Source organism: Camelus bactrianus, chromosome X (assembly GCF_048773025.1).
Source record: "Camelus bactrianus isolate YW-2024 breed Bactrian camel chromosome X, ASM4877302v1, whole genome shotgun sequence".
NCBI classification, from domain to species: Eukaryota; Metazoa; Chordata; class Mammalia; order Artiodactyla; family Camelidae; genus Camelus; species Camelus bactrianus.
This window is the reverse complement of record NC_133575.1, coordinates 74,266,453-74,293,498: the sequence shown is the minus strand read 5'-3', so window position 1 is coordinate 74,293,498 and position 27,046 is coordinate 74,266,453. Positions and strand designations below refer to the sequence as shown.

General features: G+C 34.3%; 1 pseudogene; it reads left to right on the top strand.

Annotated features, from left to right (window-relative positions):
- Window positions 1–13,910: 13,910 nt before the first annotated feature.
- Window positions 13,911–25,610, top strand: LOC105067173 (chromatin target of PRMT1 protein pseudogene; annotated as a pseudogene).
- Window positions 25,611–27,046: the final 1,436 nt, after the last annotated feature.

Sequence of the window (27,046 nt, the reverse complement as noted above, 5' to 3'; positions counted from 1 at the left end):
GAGGCTGATGCAGCAGGTTAACTGGACATAGGAACAGAAGAAAGTAGAAAAATCTGAAAACCAAATTCCCATGTGTTAGGACCAAAATCATATCCCACATTTTAACCTCATTTTACGAGACTTTGGGCTAAGCAGAACAATTCGACTCATGAATAAATCCAAAACTCTGCTACCATTCTTCATATCTTCAGATAATATCAAACTTCTAAGGATATAGGAGGTAGCAGAGAGCTACATGCCTGTTGTCCTAGGCTTGGCATTTATGTTATTTGTCAGGGAGAAACCTTGACTCTGCTAATATTTAACTTATTTTTTTAATTGAAGTATAGTCAGTTTTCATTTTTGTGTTAATTTCTGGTGTATAGCATAGTGATTCGATTATACATATTATATATATTCCTTTTCATATTCTTTTCCATTATAGGCTATTACAAGATATTGAATATAGTTCCCTGTATTATACAGTAGGATCTTGTTGTTTATCTATTTTATATATAGTAGTTAGTATCTGCAAATTCTGGACTCCCAATTTCTCGCTCCCTTGCCATTCCCTCTGGTAACCATAAGTGTTTTTTTCTATGTCTGTGAGTCTGTTTTTGTTTTGTAAATAAGTTCATTTGTGTTATTTATTAAGATTCCACATATAGCTGATATCATATAGTATTTTTATTTCTCTTTCTGGTTTACTTTACTTAGTATGACATTCTTCAGGTCTGTCCATGTTGCTGCAAATGGCATTATTTTATTCTTTTTTATGGCTGAATAGTATTCCATTGTATATCTAGTGTGTGTGTAATAGTATTCCATGTGTGTGTGTGTATATATATATATATCTCACAACTTCTTTAATCATCTGTCAGTGGAAATTTAGGTTGCTTCCATGTCTTGGCTATTGTAAATAGTGCTGCTATGAACATTGAGGTGCATGTATCTTTTTGAATTGGAGTTTCCTTTAGATATGTGTCCAGGAATGGGGTTGATGGATCATAGGGCAAGTCGATTTGTGGCTTTTAGGGAATCTCCGTACTGTTTTCCATAATGACTACACCAAACTGCATTCCATCCAACAGTGTAGGAGGTTTTCCTTTTCTCCACACCCACTGCAGCATTTATCTATAACTTATTTCTTATACTGTACCCTATTAGATGAGATGGAATTAACTGTAAAACTCTGAGGCAAGAAGAAATTCCAACTCAAGATGAACTCTTTAAAATAATAATACACAAAAGTGAAACTAGCAGCATGAATGATAGCCAACAAAATAATCAGAAGAATTCACTTCTGAGGAAATAGAAATAATAAAACAATCTAACAATGACTTTAAAATGAATATATTTATTATCTACCATAAAAAATGGAAGGGTTGATATCCAAAAGAGAACAACAAATCGTTAAACAAAAGGAAAAGGCTATGAATTAAAAAAAGATATCTATGGTAAACCTTTCAGTTAAAATTATAGTCATTGAAATGTAAAAGACACTGAAATATTTTAACACAATACCAAGAAACAGAATAGTTTGAGATTAATTTTATGACTGAAAGGAGATTCTAATATAGAGAATGGAGGAAATGACATAAAGGCATTGTCTAAAGAGATAATAGTCAATTTTTTAAAGAATTGAAGACATGAGTCGTAAGCTTAAAAAAAATACCAAATTTTGAGCAAAATTATTATTTTCTAAAATATACACTAGGTACATAATAAACTGCAAATCATCATGGACAAAGGCAAAATCTCAAAATCTAACTGCAAGCTACAGCACTTTTCATAATGGCCCAAATCTGGAAAGAATCTAAATATCTGTCAATAGTAGTGTGCATAAATAATTTGTGCTTTAGTTACACATTAAAACACTATATAGTAATGACAATGAATTAACTATAATCACATGCACATTTTAAATTCTTAGAATGGGAAATATTTATTTATTGTTCATGTTGCATGTATATGAAGGTGAGTGAGGGACTTGTACTCAATCCTAGTCACTTGAAAGCATTCCTCAATATGGGAATTTGGTGGATAAATATCCCACGTTTCTCACTCTTTGGTTGATAAAACTAAGAGGTGTGTTCCTCATTGTCTCTCAGAGATCCTCAGTGGGATTAAACTGAAGTTGCCACAGTAATAACTGGTTTGGTAGTGTTAACTTTCTTGGTTTACTTTTGTTCCATCTTACTTTCCCACTTCCCTGCTGCTGTTTACTGAGATCATCTTCCAAAGAAACTATTTGCAGTCAAATCCTTTTCTCACTGTCTGTTCCTATGGAAACCTAATTCAAAGCATTTCCCCTTCTGGGTGAAAAAATTTACAAGAAAGCACCCATACAGGAAGACAAATAAGAAAAATCATGCTTCCTTTGGGTTTACGCAGCTCTTTACCAGATGATTGACTTAGTGGGCAAAGTACAGGCTAGATTTCTGTCCCCTATTTGCATCATTGGAAGAGAGCCTTTCTTATGAAAATATCTTATAAACTGTACACATTGATTTTGTCTGGTATGCTCTTTCATCAGGTAGCTACTTGACTGACACCCTTACTGTTTTCACTTTTCTGCTCCAAAATCACAGTTATGAGACCTTCCATGTCAGAATCTTCCAAATCACAAATATAGCAAAACCATGTTAACGATTGCTTATGAATCAGTATCGATCCATACCTTTGTTCATGTTTTCTCTTATGTAGAGTAATATACTTAAAGTTCTGCTCAAATTCTGCCTTCTGGCTTGGGAGCTGGGGTGGGATGAGGTGAGATGGTTCCTTCCATTATCTTCTTAAGTGTTACATCCAGCTGGTGCCAACATATCATGTAGGACTATCTGCTAAACAGGATCAATTATTTTCTCAGTCACTGAGTTATAGGGACCTTCTCCCGAAGTATTATGATATTTAAGGAGAGATTGGATCTGTTGACTGGATGCTAAAGCCCAAATAGCAGAAGTTACTCACTTTACAACTTTTATCATTCCAGACAGCCTTTTCTTTGTGGGCTTCCCTCATAGAAGGCAGCATTACTGATCATTGGATTAATAGATTGAAGTAAATACAAATGCACAATGTATTGTCTACAAAAAAAAATTCCAACAAAATTGTGTATATTACTGGAAGATGTATAAAGTGCAGCAACTCATCATGCAAGAGGTGAAGATTCACTGCTTTGAACCAATCAGGGGACTGAATTTTGCTGATTTGTTATGTGTTTGCCCAGATAGAGAATTTGCAGATGCTTTAATCCAAGTATATCTGCTTTGATGGAAAAACCTCAAGGCAACCCTATCCAATTAAGAGCTGCAAAACTCTTAATTTCCCTGTGATCTTCCAGTCTTCTCTCTTATTAAACTATTTACTTTTCATGATCCCCTGTGAAGGGCAAATTGAATATATTTGGATAACTGCACTACTCCTCTAAGGTTGCCATAACAAAATAATGTGAGGCTTAAACGACAGAAATTTATTTTCTCACAATTCTAGAGACTGGAAGTCTAAGACCAAGCTGTTGGCAGAGTCAGTTTTTTCCTGCAGCCTCTCTCCTTGACCATCTCCTCACTGTGTCCTCACATGGCCTTTTCTTTGTGTATGCACATCCCTGTGTCTCTTCTTATAAGAATATCAGTCCTGTTTGATTAGGACTCCATCCTTATAATCTCGTTTAACCTTAATTGCCTCTTTTTCTCTATTGGGGTATAGTTGATTTAAAATATATTAGTTTTAAGTGTATTCAGTATTTTTACAAATTGTACTCCATTAAAAGTTATAACAAGACAATGGCTGCAATCCCCTGTGCTAGTAAATATATCTCAGTTACTTGCCTATTTTGTATATAGTAATTTATATCCCTTAATCCCATATCCCTATCTTGCCCCTCCCTCATTTTCTCTCCCCAGTGGTGTCCACTAGTTTGTTTTCTGTATCTATGAGTCCGTTTCTCTTTTGCTATATACATTCATTTCTTTTATTTTTTTAGATTGCATATATGAGTGATATCATACAGTATTCTTTGCCTGACTTATTTCACTGAGCATAATATTCTCTAGATCCATCCACACTGCTGCAAATGGCAGGATTTAATTATTTTTTAGGGCTAAGTAATGTTCCATTATATATATACACCACATCTTCTTTATCCATTTGTCTGTTGATGGACAGACATTTGGGCTCCTTCTACATCTTGCTACTGTGAACGTTGGGGTGCATGTATCTTGTGGAATTAGAGTTTTAACTTTTTCTGAATGTATACCCAGGAGTGGAATTGCTGAATCATATGGTAGTTCTATTTTTATTTTTATGAGTAATCTCTATACTGTTTTCCATAGTAACTGCACCCATTTTCATTCCCACCAATGGTGCATGAGGGTCTTCTTTTTCCACATATTTGTCAACACTTTTTATTTGTAGACTTTTTGATGATAGCTATTGTGACAGGTGTGGAGATGATATCTCATGAGTGTTTTGATATCATCTCTCTAATAATTGGTGATGTTCAGCATCTTTTCATGTATCTGTTGGCTATCTGTATGTCTTCTTTGGAAAAATGTCCATTCATTTCTGCCCATTTTTGTATTGGGTTGTTTGTTTTTTTGATATTGAGTTGTATGAACTGTTTATATATATTAGATATTAAGCCCTTGTCAGTCACATCATTTGCAAATATTTTCTCTCCCTGGGTTATTGTTTCATTTTGTCCATGCTATTCTTTGCTGTGCAAGAGATTTTAGGTTTAATTAGGTCCCTTTTTTTTTTTAATCTTTTATGCTTTTGCCCTGGGAGACATATCCAAGTAAATATTGCTAAAATTAATGTCAGTGTTCTGCCTATGTTCTCGTCTAGGAGTTTTATGGTTTCAGATCTTACATTTAGATTTTTGATACATTTTGAGTTTATTTTTATATATAGTTTCAGGACGTATTCTAATTTAATATTTTACATGTAGCTGTCCAGTTTTCCCAGCACCACTTATTGAAGAGACTCTCTTTTCTCCATTATATATTCTTGTCTCCTTTGTTGTAGATTAACTGAACATAGGTGCATGGGTTTATATCTTGGCTCTCTATTCTATTTCATTAATCTGTATGTCTCTTTTTGTGCAGTACCATGCTGTTTTGATTACTGTAGCTTTGTAGTACAGTTGAAGACTGGTAAGGTGATACCTCCAGCTATGTTCTTGTTTCTCAAGACTGCCTTTGGCAATTTGAGTCTTTTGTGGTTCTATGTGAATTTTAAGATTATTTGTTACAGTTCTTTGAAAAATGTCATGGATATTTTGATATGGAGTGCATTAAATCTGTAGATTGCTTTGGGTGGTGTGGTCATTTTAACAATATTTAATTATTCCAATCCAATCCAAGAGCACAGGATATTTTTCTATTTCTTTATATCATCTTTAATTTCCTTTATCAATGTTTTATAGTTTTAAGAGTATATGTCTCCTACCACTTTTGTTAAGCTTGTTCTGAGGTATTTTATTCTACCTGATGTGATTTTAAATGGGATTTTTTTTTTTACTCTTTTTTTTAATTGACATACAATAAGTTACAATGTGTCAATTTCTGGTGTACAGCACAATGTCCTAGTCATGCATATACGTACATATATTAATTTCCATATTCTTTTTCATTAAAGGCTATTACAAGATACTGAACATAGTTCCCTGTGCTATACAGAAGAAACTTTTTAATCTATTTTTATATTTATTGGCTAACATCTGCAAATCTCAAACTCCCAAATTTATCCCTTCCCACCCCCTTTCCCTGGTAACTATAAGATTGTTTACTATGTTTGTGAGTCTGTTTCTGTTTTGTAGGTGAGTTCATAGTGTCCTTTTTTTTCTTTTTTCTTTTTTCTTTTAGATTCCACATATGAGTGATATCATAGTTTTCTTTCTCTTTCTGGCTTAATTCACTCAGAATGACAATTACTATCTCTTTCTGATTGTTAATTATTAGTGTATAGAAAAGTCACAGATTTCTGTTATATTAATCTTGAATCCTGCAAATTTGCTGAATTAACTTATTAGTTCTAATAGTTTTTGTGTGGAAACTTTAGGGTTTTATATATAAAGTATCATGTCATCTGCAAATAGTGACAGTTTTATTTCTTCCTTTCTAATTTGGATATCTTTTATTTCTTTTTCTTGTCTGATTGCTGTGACCAGGACTTCCAATATTATGTTAAATAGAAGTGACTCCAGTGCGTATCCTTGTTTTATTCCTGAATTTAGTAGAAATGTTTTCAGCTTTCCACTGTTGAGTATGATGTTTGTGGGTTTGTCAAAAATGGCTTTTATTATGTTGAGATATGTTCCCTCTATATCCACTTTGATGAGAGTTTTTATCATGAATGGATGATGAATTTTGTCAGATGCTTTTTCTTCATCTACTGAAATGATCATGTGATTTTATCTTTTTGTTAATGTGATGCTTCACATTAATTTATTTGCAAATATTGAATGATCTTTGCATCCCTGGAATAAATCCAATTTGATCATGATGTATGAATTTTTAAATACATTGTTGGATTTGGTTTGCTAATATCATTTCAGGATTTTTCCATCTATATTCATTAATGATATTGGCCTGTAATTTTCTTCTTTTATACTTTCTTTGTCTGGTTTTGGTGTTAGGATAATGGTAGCCTCATAGAATGAATTTGGAAGTGTTTCTTCTCTTCAATTTTTTGGAATACTTTAAAAGGGATATGTACTAGTTCTTCTTAATATGTTTGGTAGAATTCCCCTGTGAAGCCCATCTGGTCCTAGACTTTTGTTTACTAGGAGTTTGTTTTTTATTACAAATTCAATTCCACTGCTAGTGATTGATCTCTTCAAGTTGTCTGTTTCTTCTTGATGCAGTCTTGGAAGATTGTATGTTTCTAGAAATTTATCCAACTCTTTTAGGTTGTCCAATTTGTTGGCATATACTGTTTGCAGTATTCTCTTATGATTGTTTGTATCTTTGTGATATAAGTTGTTATTTCTCTTCTTTCATTTCTTATTTTGTTTCTTTTGGTTTTCTTTCCTTTCTTCTTGAATAGAATGGCTAAAGGTTTATCAATTTAATTTATCTTTTCAAAAAATTAGCTCTTGGATTTATTGAAATTTGATTTTTTTTACCTCTATTTTAATTACCTCCTTTCTGATCTTTATTATTTCCTTCCTTCTGCTGACTTTGGTATTTGTTTGTTCTCCTTTTTCTAATTCCTTTAGGTGGTACCTTAGGTTGTTTGTTTGAGATTTTTCTTGTCTCTGGAGGAAGGCCTATGTCACTCTAAACTTCCTTCTTAGAACCGCTTTTGATCCATCCTGCAGATTTTGAAGTGTTGTTTTTCCATTTGCATTTACCTCAAGGTATTTTCTGATTTCCTCTTTGATTTCTTCATTGACCTATTGGTTTTTTAGTAGCATTTTTGCTTAGTCTCCACATGATTTTTATGTTCCCAGTGTTTTTCTGTAATTGATTTCTAGTTTCATACTGTTATGGTCAGAAAAATGCTTGATATAATTTCTATTCTCTTAAATTTATTGAGACTTATTTTGTGGATTAGTGACTGATCTATCCTGGAGAATATTCCATGTGAACCTGAAAACAATGTGTATTTGGCTGTTTTTGACAGAATGTCCAGTAGACATCTATTAAGTCCAATTGGTCTATTATGTCATTTAAGAGCACTGCTGCCTTAAATGTAGTGTTACAGTCCCCTACTATTATTGTATCATTTTCTGTATCTTCTTTTATGTCAGTTAGTAAATGCTTTAAATATGTAGGTGCTCCTGTATTGGGTGCATATATGTTAATGAGTGTAATATCCTCTTCTTGTATTGATCTCTTTTCCATTATATGATGCTCTCATTTGTCTTTTGTTATACTCTTTGTTTTAAAGTCTATCTTATCTGATATGAGTGTTGCTAACCCTGCTTTCTTGTCATTTCTGCTTGCAAGAAATATCTGTTTCCATCCCCTCACTTTCAGTCTGTGTGCATTTAGCGCTGAAGTCAGTCTCTTCTAAGCAGCATACAGAAAGGTATTGTTGTTTTATTCAGTCAGCTACTCTGTGTCTTTTGATTGGAGAATTTAGTTCATTGACTTTTAAAATAATTACTGATAGGTATGTACTTATTGCCATTTCATCACTTGATTTCCAGTGTTTTTTGTAGTTCTCCTTTGTTTGTTTATTATTCTTTTTATTTCTTCCCTTTTTGGTTGATGCTTTTCTTTAGCAGTACATTTATGTTCCTTTCCTTTTAGTTTTTGTGTATCTATTGTAAAGTTTTTATTTATAGTTACCATGGGGTTCATTATGTTGACCTATAACTATATCTACTTGTTTTAAGCTGATAGTCATTAATCTCAAACACATTCTAAAACATCTGCATTTTTGACTACCCATCCCCACATTTTTGTTTTTGATGTCTTATTTCATACTTTCATGTTTATCTCTTAAATTTTTATTGTAGTTATAGTTGCTTTTACAATTTTTTGTCTTTTATTCTTTGTACTGGCTTTATTAAGTGGTTGATCCTCAGGCCTTACTATTTATTTGTTTTTCCTAATGGAATTTTTCCCTTTCTTATAAATTCTTACTTCTTTTCTACTTAGAGAATACCTTCAACTTTTCTTTTAGGGTAGGTTTAGTACTGATGAACTCCTAGTTTTTGCATGTCTGAGAAGTTCTTTCCTTTTCCCTCCATTCTAGTTGATAATCTTTCTGGCTAGAGTATCCTGGGCTGTAGGGTGTTTTTTTTTAACCCCAGCACTTTGAATATATTATGCCACTCTATTCTGGTCTGCAAAGTTTCAATAAAGAAATCAGCTGAGAGTCTTATGGGAATTCCCTTGTAACTGACTCTGTTTTTCTCTCCCTGCCTTCAGAATTCTCTTTGTCTTCAAACTTGCCATTTTCATTATATGTCTTAGTGTTGGTCTATTTGGGTTCATCTTGTTTAGGACCCTTTGTGCTTCCTGTATCTAGAAATATGTCCCCTTATTCATGTTTGGGAAGTTTTCAGCCATATTTTCCTCAAATACATTTTTTAGTCCTCTTCTCTGTCTTCTTCTGGGACCCCTATAATGCAAATGTTGGTACACTTAATATTATTACAGAGATTTTTTAAATTGCTTTCATTTTTCTAAAATTTGTTTCTCTTTTTGTTGTTCTGATTTTTTAATTTCCATTATTCTATCTTCCAGATGACTTAAGCCTTCTGCCATATCACTTAATCTGGTATTCATTCCTTCTAGTGTATTTTTTATTCCAGCTATTGAATTCTTCATTTCTGATTGGGTCTTCTTTATATTTTCTAGTTCCTTGCTGAAATGCTAATTGTTTACATTAATTATTTTTCCTAATTCAGTTTACACTTTTATTACCAATGTTTTGAATTCTTTATCTAGTAAATTGTTTATTTCTGTTTCAGTATTTATTTTTTCAGAGGTTTTTCTCTTGCTCTTTCAGTTGGTAGTAGTTCTTCTGTCTTTTTATTTTGCCTCTATGAATTTAGGAGAAACAGTTACCTATTGCATTCTTGAAGGTTTGTTCTTATGTGGGAACGCTCCTATACAGACTATATGTGCCTAATGCCTTTGGTGGGATAGCTGGATTTGACTTGGATACCAGTCACATTTTTTCTCAGGGTGTGCTGTCAGCTATCATCTTGGTAGGGTATGAGGCTGGAGATGGAGGGTCTATAGCTGGTTCTGGGTGTGAGGCAGGACTTCCCCTCTGCTCAGCTGCCATCATCACCCTATTGGGGGCAGGGGTCTGATCCCAAGTTTCTGGAGTAGAAGTTTGGGGTTTGGGGCCCTGCTGACTTTGTTCCCCTTAAGTGTGTGTTTTTCCCTCTCCCCACACTGAGACCCTTGCCCTAGAGTAGGGGGAGTGCTGAAGCAAAGGGGGGCCTGTACAGGCACTCAGGTCATGTTGGGCACAGACAGAGGTCTAAGCTAATTCTGATGCCCTGCCTGTGTAGGTGCCCACACTTTTTTCCCTCAGTCTGCTCAGATGCAGCTTTAAGTACAAGTCTCCTTTGTCCCCTCACAGTCCTTAGCTTCCGTTGTCCCTGCCCTATTGTGGAACCACTCCACAGGGCAGGAAAGGCCACATGGAGTCTCAGTTTGTATCAGGAGGGTGAGCTGTGACAGAGCAGCCACCATCAGAGATTTGGGCTGCTTCTTAGGCATTATTTGATTAAGTGCAAACAATGGCTGCCACCGCACCCAGACACTGCCCTGGGATCAGGTTGTCTCTGTGACTCACAGTCAGGCCTTTTCCCTGGTCATGGCTCCCCCAGATCCAGTGTTACAGAGTGACATGAACTGAGCAGGGCCAGAGTGTTTGCTGAGGTTGGGCTGGGGTGTGGCAAAGTGGTTTCAGGAAACCCAGCAGCTCCTAGAGCAACCTCTCTCTGCCCTGCCTCAAGCAAGCATGCAAGCCATCATGCACGTGCTTCTCACTGGCAGAGTCCAGGCTTCCCACCACCCTTCTGTTAGTCCCAGGGGTGCTCCAGTCATCCAAGAGGTCTTGTCTTCCTCTTGTAAGACTCAAGACTGTGGGAGGCTGCAGAGCTGTGGCTTGAACCACTCACTCCCCAGGGTGGATGTCAACTGGTATACTCTCCCTTTTCCTCTCAGTCCCCTCCTAGGGACACAGGTTCCAACCCTGTCACTTTTCTTCCCTTCCTACCTAATTACATGTGTAATTTTCTTACAGTCTTAGTTTTACAGGAGTCCTTCTGCCAGTTTCCAGTTAGTTTTCAGTGACAATTCTTCCACACGTAGATGCTTTTTTTTATGTGTTTATGGGGGGAGGTAAGCTCCACATCATCTTACTCTGCCATCTTGGTCAATTTTCTTTTAATTGCCTCTTTAAAGCACTGTCTCAAAATACAGTCACATTGAGGGTTAAGGTTTAAAACAGATGCCTGGGGGTGGGAGCAAAATTTAGTCCATTGCAGTAACTAAACAGCTCTAAACTGTATGTACTCACTTAAGTTTGTGTCAGTTCCTTTGTTCCGGCATGATGGTTGACATTTTCATGGGCATAACTAGCCTTGATTAATGTTAAATTCAATTTTTAAAATAATTATGAGTTATTTTTACATTAATCATTTAATGCACAAATATAGATACTATTTATTATGGCTTGAATTGTGTCCTTCCTCCCTAAATTCATATGTTGAAGCCCCAACACTCGGTACCTCAGAATATAACTATTTGGAGATAGAGCCTTTAAAGAAGTAATTCAAGTTGAGTAAGGTCATTGGGGTGGGCTTTAGTCCAACATGACTAGTGTCTTTATAAGAAAAAGAAATTAGGACACAGACACACACAGAGGGAATATCTTGTTAAGACACGTGGAGAAGAAAACCATCTACAAGCAAGGAAGAGAAGCTTCATAAGTAAACAACCCTGCCAACACCTTGACCTCGGAATTTTGATAGAAAATAAATTTCTGTACTACCCAGTTTGTAATACTGTTTTGGCAGCACTAGCAAAGGAATAAAAGTACTTAGTTTCTATGCATTTTTTTTTCTACATTTGACCCAGGCCCCCTTTCCTCTCCTGACCTGATTATTGCCTGCAAATATATCTGCTGTGGGATAGAGATTCACATCTCTGAATCAATCAGAGACTTGATGTCAACTACTCTTTGGGGTGGTTTCCCAGATGACAGCTTTGCAGAAACCCCAACTCAAGTACACCAGACCAGGTGGAAATCCTAGTGAAATTCTGTGCAATTTATCCTTTTTATACTCTGTCAATTCATCCCAAATGTCCTAGTAACCCAGTAATGACTGAGAAATCTCCCAGAAAAGCCTCAATTCCCCTGTCACTTCCCAGATAAACCCTCTCATTTAAAGTCTTGTTTTGCACGATTGACAGTGAAAGAAAATGTGAAATGCATTTTGGGAACTGAGAATCTCAATTTTACAGACTCACTTATGTCTTAGCTATTTCCTTTGACTGGAGTTGTGAATTGCCTCCTCTCTGTGCCTAACTGCCCTTCCTCTTTTTAAAATGAGTGTCTAAAAAAAAAAAAAGAATATCATACAGACAATAATGTTACTAAATCATAAGTGTACAAGTGGGTGGATTGACCATTTAAGTCAATACATATTGAATTACTGCCAGTATCAAAGCCCTCCTTGTGTCGCATACCTATCACTATTCCAATCCTCCTATCTAACACTGTAGGTTAGTCTTACCTCTTTTTGTAATTTTCATCAATTAACTCATAACGTATGTATTTTCTTGTCACTGACATTTTTGGATCAGCATTATATTTGTGAAATTCATTCATATTGTTGCATATGGGGACACTTTTTCCTTTTTTTAATTCCCCATAGTATTTCACTGTATGAATTTCCTGCAAAGAAACTTACTCATTGGCTCATTCCACTCTTAATGGCCTTTGGGGTCATGTCTAATTTCTGGATATTATGAAGAATTGTGCTATGGGCATTTTTGCACTTGCCTTCTGCTGAATGTATGCACCCTTCTCTGTTGGTCATACACTCCTGAATGGAGCTGCTGGTTCAAAGGCTGTGCATATATTCAAGTTTAACAGAGGCTCATGAACAGTTTTACAGTATAATTTTACCAATGTGGATATCTTCTTTCCAAATAGCTTTGATAATCCTGTTTCCCATTTTCCTGTTAGGTTGTCTGTCTGTTATTAATTTCTAAGAACTTTTGTCCATAACATGTGTTATCAGTTAAATGCATTTCCAATGTCCAGTCGTCCTCTGGCTTGCATTTTCTTTCTCTTAATGGTATGTTTTGACCAAAAGAAGTTTTTCATTTTAATGGAGTCCAATTTATCAATCATTTCCTTTATGGCTAGTGCTGTTTTTCCATTTTATAAACATTTATTTGCCTATCACAACATCATAAAGATATTCTTCTATGTTACATTCCAAATATTTTCTAGTTTTACATTTCACATTTAGAGGTCAGAAACTCCTGTTAAAGATCACCAGGAACAAACCAATAACCTAGCCAAATCAGATTTATTGACTCGCCAGAAAGGAAGGGCATTTTAGAAGGCCTGTGGAGTGTCATTTGACAAGATGGAAGAGGGAAGTGTCTTTTAGGGTCTGGCTTACTGCTGACAGATTCTGAAGACAGTCTGAAGTTAGCATGGATCAGTTCCAGAGTGTATGCTCTTTCTGAAGTTAGATTAGAAGCACAGATTAATAAGGATTTGGTCACTGGCAGGAAATGAGAGAAGTATAGCATTTGGGTTATTCTAGTAACAAATAATAGAAAATCTGGCCTGCGGATGTCAATAGTAAGGAAGTAGCAATCACACAAAGAGGTGATCCTTAGGGCATGTTACAGTTATTGCATGCCTTGAAAGAAACAATGTTTCCTTTTAACCACAGCTGACTTTATCATGTCTGTCCTCCCAGCTTGATTAACAACAGAGCTGCCATTTTTTGATACTCAGTTGGTTCAACACCATTTGTTGAAGGGAAATTTCTCACCCCACTATTCTGATGTGTTATCCTTGAAGTAAATCAGGTGAATTTATGTGAGTCTGTTTCTGGGCTCTAGATTCTTTATTTAGTTTCACTGGTCTATTCTTACAAAAAAAAGTACTGCATCATCCTAATTACTATACCTTTTTAGTAAGGCATGTTTTTCTTTCTCAACATTATTGACTATTCTTGACCCTTTTCAAATACATACAAATTTATAATCACCTTATCAACTTCCAAAAGCAACTGGCTATGGTTTTAATTAGAGTTGCTTTGCATCTATACATTGTTCTAAGGAAAGGCAATATTGGACTAAAACTAGATAGGCTGTATAATGCCAGTAATTGGATCCATAGTAATCAGGTTGAATTGCTGACTCATCATCATTTTGCTATTGTGCTGGATCTGACAGTTGAGTAGGGTCTGTTTCTTAGTGGGAATGCCAAATAATATGATGTTGGAATTACCAGTTCAAATTGAAGATGATGATTTTAAATTAAGTGTCATGCAGTACAGAAAACCCATAGTAAGACAATAATGTAGAATATGTACGAAGAGCATGAAAATAGAGGACACTAGCAGAAAGATTAAAAAAAAAAAAAAACAACAGGAAACTTAACTCTGAAAAAAGTGGCCAGCTGGTTAGTTACTGAATAGGCAAACTAAGTATTTACAGATCACTTTGGATATCACTGAATCAGAAGAATTAGTGCCAAGAATCCAGCTGAATTGATTGGTATAAGTCAGAATCTTATCTGGTATCTGGTAGAATTATATGATCTTTCTTTTCAGTTCTTTTCTGATTTTCTGAAATGTTATATCCTACCATTTTTCCTTTAAATTCATTCTTTCTATATTTAACTTTCATTCCTACTCACTTCCATAAGAAAACTCTACCTATCTCTACCTGCTGGTATACTTTTTATCAGTGTTCTACAGGGAATCCTGAATCACCCATGAGAATTCTCACTTTCCCAAAGTCTCTGCCTTATGTTAATGTTACTTCAGGTCCTGATACCAGTTAATCCTACATGCTTGTCTTATTCATCTGCCTTCCCCATCACTGGAAATTTTTCATATCAATAAAGTATTATAGTTTAATGTAATATGATTTATGACAAGTAACAAAAATTAAAATCACTCACGACCCTGATTTTTTTCTTTGACTCATGAAGTTTCATGATTTGGTACCGTCCACATCTGCCCATTTTTTTCATGCGGCAATATTTCTCAATATCCTCTTAGAATGAATTGTATTTTAGAAAAATTAAAAGTTAAATTTATTCCCTTCTTTTCTTAAACACTGTCAATTTGCAGCCTTCCACCTCCAAGTCTTTCAGGAAGGAAGTTTCCTTGAAAACATGATCAATTTCTTTGATCAACCATGAATGTCAAAATTGATGTTCTTAAATTATGTAGTAAGATAAGGGTTGTTAAAGGTCAGACAACAGGAAAGGATTGTTTAAATAAGTTCGGCTCCCATTTAAGGACTCAAGAGGCAGACGGTTGATTTGCCTCTAATGTTTCACATAATAGTCCAAGATGGAATAAAAGAAGAAAGCCAGCTCCTTCTGGTTCCAGTAAATTCTGGGTGGAAAAGAATCAGGACAAAAGGAGAATTAGGAGATTAGTTACTAGGATTTTTGTTACTCCTACTAAAATAAACAGACAGGCATAGAAGAGTCAGGTGGATGAAAAGATTAGTGCTATTGGCACACCAGAGAGAGACTGCAAACCTCTAGAAGAATCTCCACATGCTCCTAGTATCAACACAGATTTTGACCTATGATATTGAGATGTAAGTATGAGGCAAATAGTTTGATAAGCCTGTGACAAAGTCCCCAATTCCCTGTCGCTTTGAACAACAGGGACCCAGATGTTCTAGTGTGTCTCATCAAGGGTGCTACTTAAGGTTAATGAAACATTTTTGGCACAGCAGAAACCTGGGATTGCAATGAAGAGAGACCATCATGGACTTCAAGAACAAGGGCCAGTGTCCAAGAATATGAGTTCCACAAGTAGGTGCAGCACAGAACCCCTGAGAAGGCAAATGAGGCCAGTTTTCTTTCAGCACTTAGAATTCTAAGAAGCAGCACAGATAGGGTGTTGAGGATACAGTGAGACCCATGGGTATCCAAAGGGCTTCTTAAGGGTGTTTAGTGCCCTGATGTTACATAAACCATGTCCACCATCCTTCCAAACACACCCGGAAGACATCTGAGACAGGATCAAGAGGAGGAAGGTAGAACACTAAAAATTAAAGCAAGTATTTGAATCTTCCAAGCAGAAACTGACTGAATTGCCTGAGGAGACAGTTTTGTTATGTAAGTGGAATGAGATTGCAGGCTTGAACTCAATTTTGAGAGGACATTAATTTTTATTGTTTCTATTCATTGCTATCCAATAGAACTAGTGACAGGTCTTGCCAGAAAAATCAAGTCAGTTATATATAATAAAGAAGTGACATTGGATTTTCATATCTGAGGGCACTTTTGGAACACTACTAGATAATTAAATATGTCTATAACATTATTTCTTATAGTCACGCAAAATTTAAATATATTGGATAGTGATAATTAAGCCAACACTTTATTTGCTAATCATTTATGCTTTGTCCTTGGAGATATATATATATATATCTAGTGTACTGTCTTCTAACTGCTCCCAGCTCACAAGATGGAAGCCCATATTCAGAAGAGAAAGAGGGCAACACACAACTCACAACATGAAGCATAGTCAAAAGAATGAGGGAGAACAAGAGAACAGGACCATTTGAATACCTGAATGTAGTCATGCTCAAAATTAAACCTCATAGTCTTCCCCCATTACACATATTGATAAATTTCCTGTTTTACATGAGCTATTTTATGTTGAGTTGTTACCACATACGTTCAAAACGATCCTCAAAAAGATGCTTTCTTTTTAATGTCTAAGATCTCTCAACATAGTGAGGATGCATGTCAAATTTACTAACTCTTGACTTTTACATCTGTTGTAAAGATTGACACCAGGTTTGGTGTCATTTTTATGTACAGATATTTTAAACCATATATATCATATGACAATCTTCTCTTCTTGATTTCTTCTCTGTTTGGAAAGTCAGAAATGCCTTCCTCAACAGATACCAAATATGTATACAACTATAGTTGTTTCATTTATTTTTTTATTTTGTTACAACTAATGAAATATTTAATTATTTTAAAGGAAATTCAAAACATCATACAATTTCATTCAATACTTCAATATATATTTTAAAAATAAGAACTTTAAAAATATAACCGCAATCCAGTACCACACCTAAAAATCACTAATAATCCTTTAAAGTGATAAAATTCCAAACAATATGAAAATTTTTTCTACATGTTCAATAAGAATTTTTATAGTTAGTTTTTCCAACCAGGGTCCAAACAGGGTTCACATATTATATTTGTTCAATATGCCTCTTATCTCATTTATCCTAGAAGAGTTCCCTTTCCCTTTCTACTACTTGTTGGGGAAACCAAGTCATTTGTGTCATTGAATTTCCCATGTTCCGTATTTGCATGATTGCATCATCTTGTTGTATTTAACATGATTCTTTTTGTTCTGCATTTCCTGTATTCTGGTAGGTAGATATAAAACTTGATCAAAATTACATCTGATTCTTTGAAAAGAGGGCTTCATATGACGTGCTGAGTATTTTTATTACATCATATCATGCAATGTGGCATTATAGGCATATGATATCTAGTTGTTTCACTTTTATAATGTTACATTTGATTAAGTTCAGGCGTTATAGACCTGGTATATCCATTATAGTTACTCATCAACCTTTCACCTTAACATTTTAGTGAATATTGCATATATTCATATGGACTTGTTATTTCAATTTTCATTTTTATGCCAAACTTCTGTATTCTTATGCTTTAGTGGTGTCTCTTTAAAATAGTATATAGGCAGATTTTTTCTCTAGTCTGATCATATTTTGAATTTTAAATGGAGCATTAATTCATTTATAACTACTAAAATTACTGACACATTTGAGTTTAAATGAACTATATTATGTTGTGTTTTCTATTTGTGTTATCTATCCTTTTTTTTTTACTTTCCTTCTTGCCTTGTTTTGTACTAATTTTATTATCATTCCATTTTTTTCTCTAGTAGTTGTAAAATTTTATTTTCTGTTTTTATTTTTTATAGGTAACCTAGAGATTACATACGTCTACCTAGTGAATTAAAACTACCTACCTAGTATAATTAAAACAACAAAAACCTTAGAACACTTCCACTCAATTTAACTGCCTCCCAAGGCATTTGTCATTTTTCTAATTTATTTTAATGCTCTTTTTAAATACCCAAGGATGTTGTTATTGTAGTTGTTTTACGTAGTCAGTGCTTATTTAGAAAAATCCCAGTTTTCATTGCCTATAAAAGTCTTTGTTTCCCCTCACTTTTGAAATATATTCACTTAGTATAGAATTGTGCTTTGGCAGCTGTTGACTTTCAGCATAATGAAGATGTCATTCTACTGTCTTCTGAACACTGCTGTAGTTGAAAAGTCAGATTTCTAGTTAACTGTACTTTTTCATGGCAATCTGACATTTTTCTCTAGTTGCTTTTAAGAATTCTCTTCATCCTTGGTGTTATGAAATTTTATTAGAATATGTCTAATGATAATTTCTTAATATTTATAATGCATATGCAACTTACTCAGTATCTTAAAATTTCTAGAAATATCTGAACCCTACTCTCTTCAAATGGTTCTAAGTATATTAAGGTATATTTAAGATAGATATGATTATCTATATGATATATATATTCATTACTGAAGTTATTTTCTGAAATATTTATATAGTCATTACTGAGAATGGAAGTCACAAATATTTATTCCAATTTTGACTTTTTGCCTCTTGTACTTTCTCTTAATTTTCTCTTTGTAAACCCAAATTTAAATATCAGAACTTCTCTATCTTCCATTTTTAGCCTCTTTTTCATATTTTCCATCTCATATCTTTAACTATATTCTCAATAAATTCTTTAAATATATCTTCTAATAATCTTTTTAGTTGTATAAGAACTGCAATTTTCTGTTTAACCCCTCTGCTGGGGGTTTATTATTATACTGAATATATAGTTTTACGTTTCTGGAACTTTCATTTTCACCAAGTATGTCGATTGTTTTTTGACAGGTTCTTATTGAATGATCTTTGTAAGTTCATTCTTGATCTCTTTAAACATTTTGTGCATAACTATTCTATACTTTGTGTCTGACAGTGTATATATTTGCAGTCCATGGGGTTCTACATATGTTGTTTCTTCTTTTTGCTCATTGAAAACCATAACTTGCCTTCTCAGGTGTTTCCTCTTCTTTCAGAGATCATGCTTACTTTTTAATTTTTAACGTGGTAAAAGACACATAACATAAAATTTGCCATTTTAACCATTTTAAATTATACTATATATGTTCACAGTGTTGTGCAACCATCACCACTATCTATTTCCAGAACTTTTTCCATCACACCAAAGAAAAACCCTATGCCCATTAAGCAATAACCCCCTATTTCCTCTCCCAACAACTTATGTTAATCTCTAATGTAATTTCTGTCTCTGTGAATTTGTTTATTCTAGATATTTAATTTTTGTCCCTTTGTGTCTGGCTTATTTTACTTCATATGTTTTCAAGGTTGATCCATATTGTAGCATGTATCAGAATTTCATTCTTTTAATGGCTGAATAATATTCCATTGTATGAATATGTCACATTTTTTCCCATTCATCTGTTGATGGACACTAGGGCTGTTTCCATCTATTGACTACTGTGAATAATGTTGCTATGACCATTTCTGTACAAGTATTTGTTTGAATCCTTTATGGTAATTCTATGTTTAACTTTTAGGGAACACTCAGTTTTGCACAGAGGCTGCACCATTTTGCATTCCTACTAGCAATATACAAAGATTCCAATATTTCCACATTTTTGCCAATTCCTGTTATTTTAGTTATTTTTAATATTCATTCTAGTACATGGGAAGTATATATTGCATTGCACTTTTTTGAAAATTGAGGTATAGTTGATTTACAGTATTATATAATTTTCAGGTATACAACACAGTGATGCACAATTTTTAAATATTATATTCCATTTATAGTTATTATAAAATATTGACTGCATTCCCTGTGCTGTACAATATATCCTTGTAGCTTATTTATTTTATACATCATAGTTTGTACTTCTTAATCCCTTACCATTATCTTGTCCCTTCCCTCTTCCCTCTCCCCATTGGTAACCACTAGTTTTGTTTTCTGTGTCTGTGAGTCTGTTTCTTTTTTATTATATTCACTAGTTTGTTTTAATTTTTAGACTTCACATATAAATTATAACATACAGTATTTTTCTTTCTGTGTCTGAGTCATTTCACTAAACCTAATACCCTCCAAGTCCATCCATGTTGTTGCAAATGGCAAAATTTTGTTCTTTTTATGGCTGAGTTGTATTGCATTTTAATATGTATACCAAGTCTTCTTTATCCAATCATCTGTTGATGGAGACTTAGATTGCTTCCATGTCTTGATTATTGTAAATAATGCTGCTATGAACACTTAGGTGCATGTATCTCTTTAAATTAAAGTTTTCCTTTTTTTCAGATACATACCCAGGAGTGGAATTGCTGAATCATATACTGGTTTTATTTTTAGTTTTTTGAGGAAAGTCCATACTGTTTTTACACTGGCTACACCAATGTACATTTCTACCAACAATGTACAAGGGTTCCCTTTTCTTCACATCTTTGCCGGCATTTGTTATTTGTGGTCATTTTGAAGATTGCAGTTTTGACAGGTATGAGGCAATATCTCATAGTGGTTTTGATTTACAGTTCTCTGATGATTAGCAATGTTGAGCATATTTTCATGTGCCTGTTAGCCATCTGTATGTCTTTCTAGGAAAATGTTTATTCAGGTCTTCTGCTCATTTTTTAATCGAGTTTTTTTTCTTTTATATTGAGTTGTATGAATGGTTCATGTATTTTGGATATTAACCCCTTATCAATCATATCATTTGCAAATATTTTCTCCCATTCAGTAGGTTGTCTTTTCATTTTGTCAATGATTTACTTTGATGTGCAAAAACTTTTAAGTTTAACTAGGTCATTTGTTTACTTTTGCTTTGTTTCCTTTGCTTTAGTAGACAGATCAAAAAAAATATTGCTATGATTTATGTCAACAAGTGTTCTGCCTATGTTTTCTTCTAAGGGTATTATGGTTTCTGGTCTTACACTTAGGCTTTTAATCCACTTTGACTATTTTTATACATAGTGTGAGAAAGTGTTCTAATTTCATTCTTTTACATACAGTTTTCCAGTTTTCCCAGCACCACTTATTGAAGAAACTGTCTTTTCTCCATTATATATTCTTGCCTCCTTTGTAGTAGATTAATTGACCATAAGTGGGTGGATTTCTCTCTGGGCTCTCAATTTTGTTCCATTGATCTATGTATCTGTTTTCGTGCCAGTACCATACTGTTTTGATTACTATAGCTTTGTAGTACAGTCTGAAGTCAGGGAGTGTGATACCTCCAGCTGTGTTCTTCATTCTCAAGATTGTTTTGGCCATTTGGAGTCTTTTGTGTTTCCATACAAATTTTAAAATGATTTGTTCTAGTTTTGTGAAAAATGCTATTGGCAGTTTGATATGGATTGAATTGAATTTGTAGATTGCTTGGATAATATAGTCATTTAAACAATATTAATTTTTCCAATCCATGAACATGGTATATCTTTCCATCTGTTTGTGTCATCTTCAATTTCTTTCATCAGTTTCTTTTAGTTTTCCAAGTACATGTTTTTTAACTCCTTAGGTAAGTTTTTTCTAAGTTTTTTTTTTTTTTTTGATACAATTGTAAATGGGATTGTTTCCTTAATTTTTCTTTCTTATAGTTTGTTGTTAGTGTGTAGAAATGCAACAAATTTCTGTATATTAATTTTGTATCCTGCAAATTTACCAAATTCTTTGATAAACTCCAGTAGCTTTTTGGTAGCATCTTTAGGATTTTCTATGTATATCATCATGTTATCTGCAAACAATGACAGTTTTACTTTTTCCTTTCCAGTTTGAATTCCTTTTATTTCTTTTTCTTATTTGTTGCTGTGGTGCATAGCAGTTTTTATTTATATTTCCTAATGACTAATGATGTTAAGTATATTTTTATATGCTTATAGGCCATTTGTATATCTTCTTTGGAAAAATGTCTATTGAAGTCCTTTGCCTATGTTTTAATTGACATATTTTTTGTTGGTTTTGAGTTTAGGGGTTCTTTATATATTCTGGATATTAAATTATCAGATACATGATTGCAAATATCCTCCCATTATGTGGGTTGTTTTTTTCCCCTTTCTTGATAGTATGATTTGATTTACAAATTTGTTAATTTTATTGAATTCCAGTTTATCTATTTCTCTTTTACTGCCTTTGTTCTAAATGTCATATTTAAGAAACATTGCCAAATGAAAGATTATCACAATTTGCTCCCTCTGTTTTCTTCTAAGAGTTTAGCATTTCAAGTCTTAAATATAGGTCTTTAATCCATTTTGAGTTATTTTTGTATGTGATATAAAGTACTTATTCAATTTTATTCTTTTACATTTGAATATCAATTTTACCAGCACCATTTGTTAAACACTGTTCTTTCCACATTGAACTGTCTTGTCACTGTGTTGTAAATCAATTAACCGTATCTGTGAGCATTTATTTGTGTTGTAAATCAATTAACCGTTATCTGTGAGGATTTATTTTTAGGTTCTCAATTCTATTTCACTGGTCTTTATGTATATCCTTATGCAAGTACTACACTGTCTTCATTACTGCAACTGTGAAGTAACCTAACTTTATATCTCAAGGAACTAGAAAAAGAAGAAGAAACTTAGCCTAAAGTTACCACAAGGAAGGAAATAACAAGGATCAGAATAGAAATAAATGAATTAGAGAGCAGAAAAAAATACTAAAAAGACAAAAACTAAGAGCTGATTTTTTTTGAAAAGATAAACAAAATTAACCAACCTTTGACCAGACTTAGAAAAAAGAGAGAAGATTCAAATAAATAAAAGCAGAAATAAAAGAGGAGAGAATACAACTGGTACCACAGAATTACAAATCATCATAGGAGATTACTATGAATAATTATACATCAACACATTGGATAAGCTTGAAGAATTGAATAAATATCTAGACATAAAGCCAAGTAAAACTGAATCACAGAGAATTAGAAAGTCTGAAGAGAACAATAATGAGTAAGGAGACTGAGTCAGTAATCAAAAACCTCCTAACAAAGAAAAGCCCAGGGCCAAATGGTTTCAAAAGTCAGGTTGATTATTTTCGATCTTTCTTTTTTTAATGTTACACATTTATCACTATAATCTTTCCACTTGGACTGCTTTTGCTGCATCCCATAAGTTTTGGTATGTTGTGTTTCCAATTTTGTTTGTTTCAAGATTTTTTAATTTCCCTTTTGATTTACTTTTTGACCCATTTGTTGTTCAAGATTGTATTGTTTAATTTCCACACATTTATGGATTTTTCATTTTTCCTCCTGTTATTCATTTCTGGTTTCATACCATTGTGGTTGGAAAAAGATACTTGATATGATTTATGATAATGATTTTCTTAAATTTGCTGTAACTTGTTTTGTGAGCTAACATATATTATCCTGAAGAATGTTCTATGTGTACTTGAGAAGAATGCATATTACGCTAATGTTGGATTGAATGCTCTGTATATCTCTGTTAGGTCATTTGATCTATAGTGTTATTACAGGTCCATTTTTCCTTATTGATTTTCTATGTGGATGATCTAGCCACTGTTGAAAGTGGGTATTAAAGTTCCCCATGACTGTGGAAGCTGGGCATTAACTCACAAATTTTTCTTTCCCCAGTGGTAGAAATCACAGGGCAAAAAGTTTCTCTTGGCACTGAACTTTGTTAGCTTGAGGAAGGGTGTTACATGGGGAAAGTGAAACTGTTCCTCTTACCCTCTTCAATGTATCCAATCTCAGAATTTTTTTTCTTCAACTGTGTGCTGGAACTTCTCTGCTAGACTCCCAGACTTCCACAAAGACACTGTCATATGTAGGTAATTGTCAAAGTTGTTGTTCTTTCTTTGGGGGAGGTGGGGTGGAGAAAACAGAAAACTCCTATTCTGTCATTTTGATGATGTCAAACTTTGTAATATATTTTCAAATCAGGAAGTTTGATGCCTCTAGCTTTTTGTTCTTTCTCAATTACTTTTGCTGTTCAGAGTCTTTTTCAGTTACATACAGATTTTAGGAATTTTTTTATATTTCTTAACAAAATGCCATTGGGATTTTGATGGCGCTAGCATTGATTCTGTAGATCACATTGGCTTAGTATGGACATTTAAACAATATTGAATCTTCCAAACCATGAACATGGGTTATCATTCCATTTATTTCTGTCTTTAATTTCTTTCATCAATTTTTTGTAGTTTTCACCTCCTTAGTTAAGTTTATTCCCAAGTATTTTGTTATCCTTATATTATCATAAATGGGATGCTTTTGTTAATTTCTTCCTTGGATAGTTCATTGTTAGTATATAGAAATGCAACTAATTTTTACACTATTTTTTTATCCTTAAATTTTATGAAATTCATTAATTAGTTCTAAGAGCTTTTTTTTGTGGAATCTATAGGATTTTCTACATATAAGATCATATTACCTTCAAACAGAGATAATTTTATTTCTTCCTTTCCAATTTGGATGCCTTTTACTTATTTTCTTGCCAAAATTTCTTGCTCTGGCTATGACTTCCAGTACTATTTTGAATAGAGGTAGTGAGACTAGATATCCATGTCTTATTCCTGATCTTAGGGGGAAAGTTTCATTTTTCCTCCATTTAATATGATGATAACTATGGGGTTGTTATATATGTCCTTTATTTGGTTGAGATACAGATCTTCTATACCTAGTTTGTTGAGAGTTTTTGTCACATAAGTGTTGAATGTTATCAATTTTTTTTCCTGTATTCATTGAGATGATCATGTGACTTTTATCCTTTTTTTCTGCAAATGTAGTGTATCACATTAATTGATTTGCATATGCTGAATCACCTTTGCATTCTAGAGATAAATCCCACTTTGTCATGTTATATGATCCTTCTAATGCCCTATTGAAATTGGTTTGCTAATATTTTCTTGTGGATTTTTGCATATATATTCATCAGGGGTATTGCTCTGTCATTTTCTTTATCTGGCTTTGGTTTCAGGGTAACACTAGTCTCATAAAATATGTTTCTATGTTCCTCTTCAATTTTTTAAATAGTTTGAGAATGATTGTCACTAATTCTTTCAATGTTTAATAGCATTCACCACTAAAGCTATCTGGTCTTAGGCTTTTCTTTGGATTCAATATCCTTACTTGTTACTTGTCTGTTAAGATTTTTTATTTTTCATGACTCATTCTTGGTAAGCTATATGCTTTTAAGAATTTACCCATTTCGGTGGTGGCCATTTTGTTTTAGACACTGAGCACGAGTTGGTGGCAGTTAGCCCGTGCCAGAAACAGAAGACTGGCCCAGCAGATGGAGAATAGACCCTCTGTCCAGGCAGCATTAAAACTTAAGCAAAAGAGCTTAAAGCAGCACCTGGGTAAGAGTAACATCCAGGCACGGTTAGGCCGACCCATAGGGGCCCTGGCCAGGGGAGCAATCAATGGATGAGGCCTGCCCATAATCCAGAGAGCGTTGCCCAGAGGAGGACTATGTGGGGGATGTGCCACAAGAACCCTACTTAGGGGTGGGATGTTGCTCTGAGGTCAAAACCTGCTCCAAGGTGGAAGAGCCGTAGCTCCCCGAATGGCTTAAGAAGAGGTGGTGTTCGAGGTTGTGGAGGTCCTGGGAGAGGGGGCCTAGAGCGTGGAGCTATGGGTCGTGGTGGAATCGGTGGTAGAGGTCGGGGTATGATAGGTCAGGGAAGAGGGGGCTTTAGAGGCCGAGGCTGAGGCTGTGGACGAGGGAGAAGTGCCCTTGCTTGCCCGGTACTGACCAAGGAGCAGCTGGACAACCAATTGGTTGCATACATGTCAAAAACAAGAGGACACCTGGATGATAAGTTGGATACCTATATGGCACAGACAGATCCTGAAACTAATGATTGAAGCCTGCCTTCCCTCCTGTGACAGACTCTTGTTAAAGTCACACATCTGTAAATAACCTTGAGATAACAGATAAGAAGAAGCCTGATTGATGCTGGAAGGACCTATCATAATAGGCGGAGTGACTTGCCACCAGTTTGTGCATTTAGTGTGTTCCTTTTACTTTTTGATACTGTGTTATATGAAACCCTTTTTTCCCTCTGACTTGGGTTTGGTTTGGTTTTGTTGTTGTTTGGGGAGTTTTTCCTTCGCCCAGACTTCTCTATCACTATGAACGTGTTAGCCTTGTGGCTAGGACACCCTCTTCCCACCTCTGCCTTCCCTCACCTGTCATAGTCTTTGACATTCTAACGTTTCCTCTGTTCATCTCTGTGCCCCCATGAAAAAGTCCCAGAAAGAGCCCATCAATGTTCCTTCTTAAAATCTAAATTTCTGAGATACAGTTCTGTTTTACATCATTTTTAATAGCTTCTTAAAAGTGTTTAGAAAATCTGGAGCTCAAAAATGCATTCTGCCACGTTGATGTTTTAGTATCATAAATTAGGAACATTGACATAGCTATAGGTCCACCTAACAGGTTACACATGATAGTAGCTCTGATTTCATTGCAGTTATTACCATGTACATTGACACCACATAACCAGTGTACTAGGTTGAGTATGTGCACTTTCTACCCTGGAATGAAATGTATAAACATTCCTCTTGGCTTTGCATCATGTCCAAAAGGGCATTTTGGTGTTGGCTTATATAAGCAAAAGAGGGAAAAGCCATTTGGTGTGGCAGATATTTTGGAAGGGAAAGGGCTGGGGAAAAGATAGCAGATACCTGGTGGAAGGGGTCAGATGATACTCATGCTGAAATGCTATTATCTTTATGTTTATCTCAAACCAGTTTTGGGCTTCTCCATTCATTGGCTTTGTTTGACCCTCTTCTTACTTGAAGGTTTAATTAAGTTCAATCATATGCTGTCAACTGTTCCACTTTAAGTGGAATTTTTTGTTTCTGGTTCATTGTAATAAGAAATGCTTTTCTCAAAAAAAAAAAAAAGAATTTACCCATTTCTTCTAGGTTACCCAATTTGTTGGTTTATAATTTTTCACAATAGTATTATAATCCTTGCTATTTCTGTGGTATCCATTTCAATGTCTCTTCTTTCATTCCTGATTTTATTTATTTGAGTTGTTTCTCTTTTTTCTCAGTTAGTCTACTTAAAGACTTATCAATTTTGCTTTTCTTTTCTAAATATGAACTTTTGGCTTCATTGACTTTAGTCTGTTGTTTTTCTATTCTTTATTTATTTCTGCTCTAATGTTTATTATTTCCTTTTTTCTGTTAACTTTGAGCTTAATTTGTTCTGTTACTTGCTCCTTGAGGAATAAAGTTTGGTTGTTTATTGCAGATTTTTCTTTTTTAATGTAGGCACTTATAACTGTAAACTT